At 46.4% G+C, this 11,240-nt stretch overlaps 1 long non-coding RNA gene across 1 annotated transcript in view; it reads right to left on the bottom strand.

The window, feature by feature from the left end:
* Positions 1-9,880: 9,880 nt before the first annotated feature.
* The window catches only part of LOC126514258 (uncharacterized), a 9,387-nt gene continuing 8,027 nt past the window's right edge, over positions 9,881-11,240 (bottom strand). Inside the window, exon 3 of the long non-coding RNA XR_007595538.1 lies at positions 9,881-10,191. This is a non-coding gene — a long non-coding RNA (uncharacterized lncRNA). The remainder of the gene's footprint in view (positions 10,192-11,240) is intronic.

An 11,240-nucleotide genomic window follows, 5' to 3' on the forward strand; every position in this document is an offset into this window, starting at 1 on the left:
TGGGGACACAGCCTTTGCCTTCCTTTTCTATCAGCACAGGAAGTGCTACTATCCCCTGCTCAGAAAGTCCTGTCTCTCACACCACATTTGCGAATGGTTTGGAGCCATGAACCTTTCGGAGAGGAGGGCCACACCATTAAGCAGGGCTCTGAGCTGAGACCGGTTATTTCAGGGGGAGGGGGCTTGAGGTAGAAAAGAAGTTCATGTTGGAGAGTGGTGAGGTGCCCCCTGTCCCTGGGGGTGGGGATGGACAAAGGAGAGGCAGCCTGAACTTCTCTGCTGGTCCTGCAGCTCACCCAGCCTTCTAGGATGCATGAAGTTTGCCTGTAGGCGAGTGAAGAAGCTGACCCAGGGTCAGCGCCTCTTGTAAGGTGTATTGATCCTGATCTGCTCTCAAGAGCAGAGGGGACATCTGCAGACAGCGGAGGGTCCATCCTTCACATGGAGGGCCCACGACTCATACTTTGTGTAAGATGAGTTGAAGGGATAAGACCCAGGCCTATTGCCATTGAGAGAGTAGAAAGAAGGAGGAGATGAGAAGCCATGTGGATACTCTACATCTCAGACCATGGAGACAGGAAACCAGATGGAGCCAGTTCCAGGAAGGACGGGGCCCCGAGTTTCCACTTCCCTCTCTGCCCCCCACCCCACCCCGTGTGTCTCTGTGTCTCTCTCTGTTTTTCTCTGTTTCTTTGTTATTCTTTGGTCTTTCTTTTTCTGTGTCTGTGTAGCTCTGTTTCAGCCACTCAACCCCATTTAATAACCTACCCCGAGGAAGTCTTCGGGCTGCTCACTGTCCAGGTGTCTTTCTTAGACTTGGAGCCTTCCTCTCAGATGACAATGACATTGCCACACTCACACCACATACAAGGCTGCCTGTGAGAAGTCCTGTGTCCATGCACAGCCTAGCGTTTTCAAAGATTCTTCCTCTGTGGCTTCTCACACATTCTCATGTGTGCATCTCGTGTGTGTACATGTGCACATGTGTTCTTTTCTTCCACTACATGGATCCTGGGGGATTAAGCGCAGGTCATCAAGCTTGGTAGCCAACACCTTTACCGGCTGAACCCTCTCACCAGCCCTGTACTGACTTTGGGGGGCTTGATGAGTCTCTCTCCACTTCCTTGTCTTATATTCTACTTCTGCTGGTCTCAAAATAGACATTCTTCTCAAAATATCAGGACAGCGTTTGATGAATTACTGTGGTTACTTCTGTTCTTGCTGCCAGAATCTTCAAGTGTGACATGCAGGGCAGTGGTTTCATGTGTTGCCCGGTAACACAAACTCCCAACTAAAATCCTCGGGAGACGGTTTGGTAAATCCCATTTCTACATCTCTGTTTCTATTCTCAATTCATCAGGAAACATCTACAGGAGGAAGACAAACCTGTCAATGCAGGGAAGAACCTCTGCGAGTCAGAAAGTCTCGTCATTAACCTAGAAAAACCCAGCTCTAAAGGTAGGAAGTGCATGTCATTACTTTTTGGACCAGGACACCTTCTACCTGGTTGGATCTGACATCAGGGTACAGAGGCCACATCTTCCATCTGTGGGTGAAACAGAAGAAAGCAAGACTTGCACAAACCCCAGGAGAGTTAGCAGGTATATGTCTGCCCTGACCCTGAGACTTCCTTATTAACGGTGTAAATTTAGGAAGCCACTTGGAGTCTCTTTGTGTTCATCTTTCTTCTTGGGAAACAAGAATAATAACAGAGGGTATTATTTAAGACTGTAGCAAAGAGTCATGATGATCTGTATATAAGATGTCAAGCGCAAGCCTGGCAAGCTCAGGGGACAATAATTCTTGTGACTCGTCCTCAAACCACTCAGAGTGAAAGCTGAGACTCTCTGGGAGCAAAGGGACTATCCAGTGGAGGATTCCTGAACTCCTGGCCTCAGGATAACCCTCCCATCCCTTCTCAGAAGTCACCGGTTGCTCTGCTGTCCCTCCAAACAGGCGAGACTGCATCGGGTTAGCTTGATGCTCGAGATGAAGCACGCAGAGACTTAGGAACAGGTTGCACCCAAGAACAGAGTCTCCTGGGGTGTGTTACACAGTGTGCGATCTAGGCTGTGAAGCTGAAAAGTGGGTGTCCGGGCAGGACACCCAACTCAGCTTCTGACCTTTGAACCCACCTTACACCCTGCACAAGCCTGGAATGGCCATCGGTCACTGTTCCTGCCACGCCTGGCCACTAAATCCAGATCCCCTCCTAATTCTTCTGTGAGTCTTGCTACTTCACAGAAACTCCACAGGAAGTTCCTAACTTGTTGGGCCCCCTGCACCTGTCTGCAGTTTCAAGTACCAATTAGTCAGACTGGTTGGCTTTTAAACCTGTTCCTTTCTGCCCTGCACCTCTGTGTAGAGGGGTGAGCTATTGTGATAGGGACTGTGGCTAGAATGAGGAGGATGTCACTCAGCTTAAAGCCAATAGACTCGAGTCACGACGATGCAAAGAATCCCCATGCAATACGGGAGAGAGCAAGTGTCTAGGAAAATGAGATTTCACCCAACAGAAGCTCAGGACAAAAGACTGGTTGGTGGACAGGGCAGGGTTCATGGGGACAGAGCAGGCTCCATGATAGAGAGGGCAGGCTCAGTGGTGGGTAAGAAAGACTCCATGGTGGGCAGAGCAGACTCTATAGTTGGCAGGGCAGGTGCAGTGGTAGGCATTGCGGGTTTCATGGTAGACAGGGAAGGCCCCGTAGTGGTCAAGGCAGGCTCGGTGGTGGGTAGAAAAGACTCTGTTCCATGGAGGGCAGGGCAGGGTTCATAGAAGCGTGAACATCGACTTGCCTTCATGCACGATCAGGAGGAGGAACAAACCTTTATAAATCGTGTCTCTAGAACTGGAAGTGAGAGCACATGCCTGACCCTCAGCAGGCAGCGACAGGAATGTGGCTCCAAGCTTGGAGCCAGCCAGGTATTCGTGGTGAGTTTCCAGCCAGCTAGGGAGATCTTATCTCAAAACAAACAAACGAACAAGCAAACAAAAATATCAAATACACAAATTTTGCTTTTCAGTCTTGTTAACTCATTGGCACAGGACCAGGAAAATCTATGTTTTACAATATCTCCAGGGTTCTGAGTCACCAATGAAATAGTTCCTACTGATTGAGAGGCAATCACGAAAATCTCAGTCCACGGAGGAGCACCAGCAAAGCCCACTCGTTGTCATGACTGCCTTCCAATGGCTAAAACAAAAGTGTCAACTCCATGACAACAGAGACTCCCAGCCCCTGTCAGAAAACTCCTGGTTATGAGGGTGGGAGTGGCTTATGTCAGTCTTGAGTGACATCTCCACCAGGCTACCTCTAAACCATGGCTCTCCTTCCTGGGGGGGATGGTAGAGCTGGCCCACTATCTGGTGTGCTGTCACTGAGTTCCATTCAGTGGTCCAGATACCCTGTCAGCGTGAGGATGTTGACAAGAATTACAGTCAGGTCTCCTTGTCTTCATCCCTAGAATATAGATATAACCCCCGGAATGTGTCCTGAGAGTTGACCTGCAATTAGACGCAGTAATTGGCCATCCAGTCTCTTACAAATCTTTCTATTTTTATTTTTTAGAATAAGAGAATTGGAGCGACAGTGATTTGTTCTGGAAGCTGGGGATCTTTGACATGCATTTGTCCCCTCATCTTGGAGTGTGCCCAGCTCAAGTGTGTTCCCTGGATGGGAATTGTCCTCGAGAGGGGACACATTGAAAGCAGCCTCAAGGGCAGCAGACAAGAACACAGCGTCTTTCAGGGAAGAACGAGGATTTATAGGCAAACACAGCTATTCGCAGACTCTTCAATAAAGACGTACAACCTGAACAAAAGGTAAGTATTTCACTCAGTCTATGAAAGCCCGTGAAATTTATTTTTTGCAAGCTTTTACAGTCCGTGGCCTTCCCTTTCAATCTTGAATAATAGCACTGAATTGAGCTGTAAAAGCTTCCGAAGTTTGAAGCCTTTTGACAAGTTAATTTAGCAGTATGGTAAAAAGTTTTTCCCCAAGACAGAATAAAGCCATCATATCATGAATGTAGCAGTCATCCAGAGGAGAGAAAAGACCATTAGGATGATGGGCTTTGCGGAGATAGTTTGTGGTTTTGTGTAATCTACCATCAATATTTCAGGAGAAAGATGCTCACTCATCAGTCAGATGGAAGTCAATATCTCCACTTAAAAACAACACCAGGCCAGATCACATGTATCTTTTATTGGAAAAAGAACATTGTCTGTGCAGTTTTCCTTCTAGAGTTCTTTAGATGCTAACTGTGGTGTGTGTGTGTGTGTGTGTGTGTGTGTGTGTGTGTGTGTGTGTGTGTGTGTATGTGCATGTGATAAACAAGTCTTCCTTCTTACCTAGGAAAGAAACAAGGAAAAAAAGAAGCAGCAATATTTTTGCTCTTTCCAGCTACACACGAATCTCCCTCCCACAGCTTCCCCAGCTCCTGGGTGCTGTGACTTCCCGGTTCATTTTCCTGGCAGTGAAGCCAGGTGAGCTGGCTGCCTGTTTTAGGCAAACTGAAAGTCAGTAAAAGCATGTCTCTCATTGGCTGCTTGTTTTTTGTTTTTTGTTTTTTTTTAAATTAAAAGTTGGTACCACAAAGTACCTGGCTCCCATTTTCTGATAGCAAAACAAGAAAGGAAACAGAACCGCTGCCTCCCTCCAGCATCCCCGTGGGCGTCGCTGACTCTGGGAGAGGGGTCCACCTATTAATAGGATGAATGAGAATGATCCAGCCTTGTCATGATGGAGGAAAAAAGCCAAGAAAATTAATTATATTTAACAAAGAAATGCTGCGGATACCATTTGGTCCTGTGCCCTGAATATAAATCTCCAAATGTTTCTCACTTGAATGTTTAGTGGGGAAAATAAAATTAAAATTAACAAACAGATGCCCCATTGTGTTCACAGTGATTTCCTGGGCTGCTTTGAAGTCCTTCTGGTGAGTCAGTGGGTTTTACAAGATGGCTTGGGAGGTGACTCTTGAGCTTTAGGGTAAAAAACGTTTTTTGTCTAAAGAGGAATGGGTTTTGTTGTTGTTTGTTTGTTATTCTATTTGGGTTTTTATTATTAATTTTGCTTTTGGTACAGGATCTTGTGTTCCAGGGCTGGTCCTAAACTCACCATGTAGCCGAGGATGGTCTCGAACTTGTGACCCCTACCTCTGCCAGCAGAGTGCTTCAATTACAGGTATGGGCAACCATACCTGGTTTTATGCCGTGGTGGGGATCCAACCCAGAGCTTCCTGCTTGTAAGCTTTGCTTTGTAAGCAACTCCTACCTTGGTGTGGTGGGACACACAGTGGTTTTCATTTTAACAGAGGAGAGATATTAATTGTTCTTTTAAACTGGTGTAGGAAGAAAATGCCCAGTGAGCTGGGACTGAAGAAAGGGATAACACAATTAAGGAACAGATTTTAAACACATCCATGTGGGGCAGCCAGCCCTGGGTCAGTTTGAACTCTGCCCTCAGTACCCTGAGGGACTCACTCTAGGGCCTGCTGTGTGACAGATGCCATGCTACCTGCAACAGCCACCACAGGCTAGGTGGGGAGATGTCTAAGATGCCCTTCTCACGACTCCAAAGAAAGGAACGCGACTCCTGTGCACACCTGTCTGCCAGGTGGCTGGGAGGATGAAATGAGGAACAGCCCATCGGGCTCGCTTTAGTGCTCCTGCACACAGTAACTGCCGAGATGTTTGTATCATGACATATGCTCACAACCGTTGATCCCGGGAACACACCCAGGCCTTCCTTTCCTGCTCGTGTAATACTCCGTTGTCTAGAGGGTTCACTCAATTCATTCACTCAGCCACGGTCTAGGAACAAGAAATCCTTGCTGTGGCTGCTGTGGCTAGAGGCCCAATAAACATTGCATCCAGCTGTTGTGTGAACAAGAGTTTGCATTCTCCAGGGGAGAAAGCCAAGCAGCTGGATCACCAGGATCTATGTTAGGTGTGTTTACACCAGAAGAAGCCTGCGATAAACAAAAATGAAAGCACTGTATTTCAGAGCTGTGTGCACACTTGCCCACCGCCATGCGTACTTCAGAGCTGTGTGCACACTTGCCCACCGCCATGCATACTTTCAGAGCTGTGTGCACACTTGCCCATGGCCACGCGTACTTCAGAGCTGTGTGCACACTTGCTCATTGCCATGCGTATTTCAGATCTGTGTGCACACTTGCCCACCACTATGCCCAAGAAAGGCATCATTCTGCCATAGCAAGGCATCTTCACCAGATTTTGCATCCAGATTTTGTAACCGAGGAACTGACTGTGGCTTTAACTTGCCTTTCCCCAATGGGTAATGGAGTTGAACAATGATGCTTTCCTTTATGGCTTCTGGTTGTTTTTTTTTCCCATCCTGTATTTAAAATCTACCCACAGAGCATAACCTATTCCTCTCATGCTGCCTTCTAGAACTCTAAAGTTTTACTTTTCCCACAGAGATTGTTTTTCTGCCAACCGTGCCTTTTCAAGATGAAATAGTGAGTGATTTTTATTCATCCTTTCGGTAGGGACAGCCACTTGCACAAGCCCTGTGATTTAGTGGCCTGCTGCCGCCGTTGCTCACAAGCGTGTGCTCACAAGCGCGATCACGAATTTCTTTCCTGGTTATGTAGTACTCCGCTTTTTAGAGGTACCATTCAATTCACTCACTCAGCCATGGGCGAGAAACATTTATATCCTCCCGGATACAGTCTCTGTCACAGGTCACTGTCTTAGTTAGGATTTTTATGCTGTCAAGAGACACCATGACCATGGCAATTCTTACAAAGGAAAACATTTCAGTGGGGTTGGTTTACAGATCAGAGATTTAGTCCATGCAAGCAGACATGATTTTGGAGTGGTAGCTGAGAGTTCTACATCAGGATAGGCAGGCAGCAGGAAGAGAGAGACACTGGGCCTGGCTTGAGCATCTGAAACCTCAAAGTCCACCCACAGTGACACACTTCCTTCAGCAAGGACACACCTCCTAACAGTCCCACTCCCTATGGATCTTTTGGGGCCATTTTCATTCAAACCACCATAGTCACCTTTCTGCATGCACAGGTGCTGTGGTTTATACATCACTGTCTGTCCCTCTCAGGGCAACTCTTTATAGCCACATCCCTAAAGCTGGATGATGATGTCTGATCAAGACACATCCCTTTGGTTATTTACCGGAATTGCCTGACCTACTTCTGGATACAACTAGCCAGCAATGCTATGGGTTCATGATGGAGCCAAGAGAAGGCTGCTCACAGTTTTTAGTCTCTCTCTATGGACATAGTATTTCTTTAACTGCAGCCAAGACGCTGCCAATTAAAAGATATACCATTATGTACTCTGTTTGGAGGAAAGGAACAAGTATTGCCAGCTAATTTATGACAAGAAGCGAAGGCAGGGTCAATTTGAAGTTCTATCTGATTTCTGAGATGTTAAAAATATTTTTTTAAAACATGTTTTAGAGTTGATGAAATTTAGTAACTGTCTCCAGTTATTTCAATGGTTTCGTAACTCTCCATCTGCACACACTTCTGTTATATCTAGCTAGGTACTGTAAGGGTCTTGCATCGTAAATGGTAACTTTACTTCTTATTAACTTATTATTAATTAAGGGTTTTTTTTTTTTGACAAGTTCATGTTGGATAGTTCTGGCCTGGAATTTGTTGTATAGTCCTGGATGACCTTGAACTTGCAAAGTGTCTCCTGCTTCTGCTTCCCACACTGGGATCACAGGTGTGTATCACCCTACTCAATTATTACCTTCTTGGAAATGCTGGATGTTCCTAATGGATACCTAGAAACACAGCCATCCCAACCTGTCCTCAGTTGTGGCGTTTGCCCACAGAGGCAGAGCTGCTGACCCCTCAGCTTCGCACATGTGGTGAACTGCAAGATGCCAGCTCTCCCGGCATGCTGCGCTCTGCTGTAGCCTCAGGTGCCTGCAAGGCCAGCACTTGCACATGGCTGCATCTCTGTGGAGAACACATGCTTTCTCCCAAGGTTTCCAGGAGTGTAGGACCCTTCCGGTCTCTGAACATTGATATAAGTATGCTGCGTTATCATTCACTCTGTGTATATCAACTATAAAGAGATTAAAACTCACCATGCTGCGGGCTTGTGTATTCTGCCTTTGAGTCATGAAGCTCTGTTTTCTGTTATCATGCCTAGCTGAAAGATTTAGCCACCGTGCCTTTCTGGCCAGTCTTCCTTCCTACCACCACACAGTGGCCACCTTTGTCTCCAACAATGCTTTCTTTTCCTAGAAAATTCCAGCAATCTTCTAATAGCAGAAATGCTCTCAAAAGTTTTGGCTTACACATTCTGTTTTGCTCCTCAGACCGCTGGTGTTTATGTGTCAGCCTGTTTGGATATTGCTTATATGCAGCAGGTGGCTTTGATTTTTAAATCCAACTTGACAAGCTGTCTTTACCTGGCAAATTTAGTCCATGGGGCTTCATTGTGATTTATTGTTATTGCAGTGGCTTATGGGAGATTAAATAACAAATCTAAGGGACTCTTGGAAACGAAGCTCTTTTTAAAGTGCCTTCCACAGAAAGGGTCAAAGCGCAGAGTAAAGGGGTGTGTGGATAGATGACTGGGCAGTTCAAAGAACTCGCTGCTCTTCCAGAGGAGTCTGGTTGCTTTTTAGTACTCATGTGCTGACTGACAACCACTCTCTAGTTGCAGGGGCTCCCAGGCATTCTTCTGGTCCCTACAGGTGCCAGGCATGCAGGAGGTGCCCACACATACATGCAGGCAAAATGCTCATACATAAAAAACAATAATAAATAAATCTTTTAAAAGTTCCCAATCCTGGGAGCATGGAGACCTTGGGAGAGGGTTGGAGGGGAAAGGAGAGGAAGGGAGGGGAACAGAGAAAAATGTAGAGCTCAATAAAAATCAATAAAAAAAAGAAAAAAAAGCTCCCAATCCTAAGACATACCTGTCCTCTTCTCCCATAGGCCGGGAGTCACCCTTTTGTAAGTCCCCCATTTCATGGGTTTAGGACACAGATCCTTATCTAAAAAAACAATTTGGGGCTTGAGACTGCCACCTTTTCTGATTGTGGGCTCAGTCACACAGCAAACTGCCTCTAACTTTCCAATTCTAAGGGTTCTGAGACAAGCAGGTGCCAGCTGCCAGCTAGGAGAGAGAGGGGGCCTTAGAGCCTCCTGCTATGTGTACCTGCTCAACTCTGTGTCCATCATATCATAAAAGGATCATAATAATCTAGTTCTTATGTCATTTGGATGTGAAGTGTCTTCCGTAGGCTCACCTATCTGGATATTTGGTTCCTGGTTGATGGCACTGTTTTTAGGGAGAGTGTGGAAATTTTAGGAGGTGTGGTCTTGCTGGAGAACTTAAATCACTGAGGTTGGGCTTTGAGGGCTCCTAGCTTCATCCTACTTCCTGTTCCCTGGCTCTTTTTTGGATATGAATGAAAATATGGAAAGTCGGCTTCCTGCTATGCCTTCCCTGCCATGAGGGACTGTAGCCATGTAGCCTCTGGAACTGTCAGTCAAAATAAACCCTTTTTTCCCTTAAGCTATTTTTGGTCATGGCATTTTGTCAAAGCCATGGGGAAGAAACTAATGCAGAGATGAATGTGGGCATACTTTGGTGCCCATGTTATGGGTGTGTTTAAAATCCCTGGGATTCCCTGGAACTAGAGAGTGGTTGTCAGTCACCATGCGGGTACTAAGAAAGAACCAGGCTCCTCTGGAACAGCAGTGAATTCTTTGAGCTGCTGAACCATCTCTCCACACACACACACACACACACACACACGCACGCACGCACGCACGCACGCACGCACGCATGCACACACACCCTTTGCTCTGTTCTTCACCTCTTTCTGGAGGAAGCATCTGGGGCACTCTCCTTTCTCTTTGCTTTGTTGTTGACCGTCCTTCTTCTGCTGATGCTTCCTGACAGGTCTATTGGATGGAAGAACATTTTCTCCTTCTTTTCCTGCCCTCACTGATGTTTTGGAACTTGTTTATTCTATCTCAAGGGTAGTGTTAACAGGATACCAAGCCAAAGCTCCCAGCCATGCTAGCCTCTCACACAAGGCTTAGGTTCTCACGGGGTTTCACACCTTCTCGGATATCCTTTGGTCTTCACAGCAGAAAGTGTCTAGGCGTGTGTCACTGTGCCTGTTCAGAGTCTTCTTAGCTTTGCGTTTCTTTGCAGCTGATTTCTGTCTGTGGACAAGAAAAGGATTAGGAGGAAGGGGCAGAGGAGCAGGGAAGTCACTTTAGGGGTTTGCCCTGGGCTTTTCCTACCACGATAACTGTTCCCCACCTCCTAGGGCTCTACCTTCTGATAGATAAATATATACATCTCAAGCCAAATGGATGTTCATAGATGTTCATGGATCAAGAGAACTCTACACTCTGAGATTAGGGGCTCATTCATTTCAGAAACATATGGGCCAGTTGCAAACACGGGTCATGGTCATATTATATGGTTTGAATATGGTTAATATCTTCCAATTTTTGTGATGGAGACCTGGTCCCCAGTGCACTGTGCTGAAAGGTAGCGGTGGTACTTTTAAAAAAAGTACCTCATCAGAAAGCCAAGCAGATGAGGCTAACAGATCTTGGATTTTTAGCCTCTGTAAGCTTAATAACTTGTCTCCTCTAAGTGACTTTCCAGGCTCAGGTGCTCTGTTGCAGAAGAGAACAGATGGAGAGAATCTATGAGGCCACAAGACAGATGTGAACATGTGCATCTGGCTTAGCAGCCGACATATGAAGGACTAGAGAATGAGTAGAGGTGGGGCTGCCAAAGTCCTCGGACCAGCATACAGGGAAGTGTAAGGTGGTCCCAGAGCTCCACTGTGGAGTGTGGGCAGGATTTGTGCACAGGAAGGGTTTGGAGGCAAAGTATTCCCCCTACCCACCCCAGTTCCATCAAGGATCAAGGAATCTTTGAGCCTAAGACAGAAAAACAGGTGGGAAGCACAGGTTTGCTTACTTAGGATTTACATGACTCATAAGAAAGGAAGACCCCCAACTAGTGAACCTAAGTGCTTTTGTGCTGGCCTAGACAGAAAGAAGCAATTATAGAAAGTAAGTAAGTTATGTTGGGAGGCCAAAGGAAATGGGGATTATTTTAACAGGGCTATTTGTACAGAAGTCTCTGGACTAGGACTTCCCATTAAAGGATCTTTCTTCCTTCCTTCCTCCCTCCCTCCTTCCCGCCCTTCTCTCTCTCTCTCTCTCTCTCTCTCTCTCTCTCTCTCTCTCTC

This window comes from Alexandromys fortis, unplaced genomic scaffold (assembly GCF_014885135.2).
Source record: "Alexandromys fortis isolate MF-2015 unplaced genomic scaffold, M_Fortis_MF-2015_v1.1 scaffold_139, whole genome shotgun sequence".
In the NCBI taxonomy this organism is placed as follows: domain Eukaryota; kingdom Metazoa; phylum Chordata; class Mammalia; order Rodentia; family Cricetidae; genus Alexandromys; species Alexandromys fortis.